This window comes from Eleutherodactylus coqui, chromosome 8 (assembly GCF_035609145.1).
Source record: "Eleutherodactylus coqui strain aEleCoq1 chromosome 8, aEleCoq1.hap1, whole genome shotgun sequence".
Classification (NCBI taxonomy): domain Eukaryota; kingdom Metazoa; phylum Chordata; class Amphibia; order Anura; family Eleutherodactylidae; genus Eleutherodactylus; species Eleutherodactylus coqui.
Genome location: NC_089844.1, coordinates 104,552,706 through 104,554,977, shown reverse-complemented (window position 1 = coordinate 104,554,977; position 2,272 = coordinate 104,552,706). Strand labels below are relative to the sequence as shown.

At 55.1% G+C, this 2,272-nt stretch overlaps 1 non-coding gene across 1 annotated transcript; it reads left to right on the top strand.

The window, feature by feature from the left end:
• The first annotated feature begins 341 nt into the window (after positions 1 to 341).
• LOC136578171 (U6 spliceosomal RNA) lies at positions 342 to 448 on the top strand. The gene has a single exon (XR_010786591.1). It is a non-coding gene; the product is annotated as a U6 spliceosomal RNA (small nuclear RNA).
• Positions 449 to 2,272: the final 1,824 nt, after the last annotated feature.

Below are 2,272 nucleotides of genomic sequence, written 5' to 3'. Positions count from 1 at the left end.
TCTTCCTGTCCCTACAGGACAGTCCAAGCGGGCCTCCAGGTGTATCCTGGAGGTGAATGAAGAAAGAAGACTCCCATGCAGCCTGTCCGCCCGTGGGGGGACGACTCTCTGTTCGGGCTGGCAGGGCTTGCGCGGGTGAGACCCTACGAGGGGACCCTCACCCGCAGGATCTACCCAGCAATGTTCCCCCAGTGGGAAAATCCTCCCCCGGTACGCTGCCCAGTGGGGTTGTCGTACCGGTAGGAAGCAGCCCCGGTACCTGCAGGCTCGGATGCCGGTGTCTCCAGGGATCCACGTCTAGAGAGGTATGCCAGCAGCGCTCGGGAAAAAAAAAAAAAAAAGTGCTCGCTTCGGCAGCACATATACTAAAATTGGAACGATACAGAGAAGATTAGCATGGCCCCTGCGCAAGGATGACATGCAAATTCGTGAAGCGTTCCATATAGCGCCATGTGTGTCTCCTAGGCGGCGGGTCCGGTCGGCGTCCCCGACGTGTGTGCTGGTCGGCGTGCGTCCCCACGAGTGTGCTGGTTGGCGGTGTCCCAGTGTATGCGGTGTATCCCCCGGGTCCGGTGCGGCGGCGTGACGTCAGCGCGGCCGCATCACGGGGGGCGGGGCCTCACTTAAAGGGGGCGTGTCGGCGCCAAATTTGAAAATTTAAAAGGACTGGATTCCTCTGCATCTCTCCTGGCTGCACCTTACTGAAGATGTCAGCCAGAGAGGACACTGAAAGCAGCCTGCTGGTGAGTAGACTGCTTTGGGAGTACCGGGGAGGGAGGATTGAGACATCAGGATCTGGTGCTGGAAGTCCTTTTTGCTGTCTCCGTCTCTTAGGACAGAGATGCACAAAAGGTTAGAGAGGCCAAAAAGCGAGTGCGCAAATGTCCAGTTGGCTTGCGGCGGCTAGAAGAGGGCCACAGCAAGCCACTATGCGCGGACCCTACGGAGAAGGTGATCCGCAAAGAGGGCTCCTCGGGCATGTCGGACATCCGATCCATGATCCGCGAGGAGATTGAAGCCTCGCTCTCCTCTCTTTCTCTGCCGCCCCCCACGGAAAGGGTAAGGCGGGCACGAATGGAAGAGTCAGACTCTGAGGAGGTCCTAGAAGATTCTCCTTCAGAATCCATGCCGCCCATGAAGGATACAAGGAAGTATTTCTTTTCATCGGCGGACTTGGGTCAGCTGTTAACTGCAGTCCAGCGCACCATGCAGGTGGAGGAAGAGGTGCCGCAGCAGCCATCCTTTCAGGATTGCCTGTTCCGGGGACTCCTACCACAGCCAAAACCGTCATTTCCACTTAATGACACTTTAAAACAGCTGATCCTGACAGAGTGGAAACAGGCAGATCAGAAATTCTTCCTGTCCAAGGAATTCAAGGATCGGATGGTCTTCACACCAGAAGATATCGAGTTCCTAGAAACCATCCCTAAGGGGGATCTGGCGGTCGCCAGGGTCTCAAAAAGCAGCCCTCCCCTTTGAGGACATTTCCCAACTGCGGGATCCACTAGACACCAGAGTGGATTCTGCGATGGAAAAGGCCTGGGAGACCGCGGCCCTGACCATCAAAGCCAACATCACGGCCACATCTGTGGCGAGATCTATGTCAGTCTGGTTAGACCAACTCCAGACGCTGATTTCTCAGAGGGGCTCTAGGGAGGACATCTCCAGCTGCCTTTCCCTCCTCCAGAGGCAACCGGCTTCCTGGCAGACGCCTCTATGGAGTCAGTGAGGTTCAGGGCCCGTTCAGCAGCCCTCTCGAACACAGCAGGAGGGCTGTCTGGGTTAAGGCCTGGACAGGAGATAACGCCTCCAAGAATAGACTCTGTTCCCTGCCCTCCCAAGGACACAGAATCTTCGGGCCTTCCTTGGATACTCTCCTAGAGAAGGCTTCGGATAAGAGCCAGGGACTACCATCGGAGAAATCGTTTAAGCGGCTTCCTCCTCCTACCCTCCTCCTTTTGTTCCCTCTAGAGCAGGGGTGGGCAATTAATTTTCCCATGGGGCCACATGAGAAATTGGAATGGTTTTAGAGGGCCAGACCAACAAATTCCCCGCTATGTCTTCGACCCGTCTCGTTATAGTTCGCCTGGAGAGGGGCACATTTGCGAATGCTTCTTTTTTCTCAGGACAAATTAGCGCTGCAGAGTCCACCAAACATTCTTTGACAAACTCCCCATCAGAGAATGGCTTACTGTTTCTTGCAATTTTGTAGGATACTACAAAGCAGGTCTTTACGGCTGCATCCCTGGATGAGTGAAGCTTTTTAAAAAAT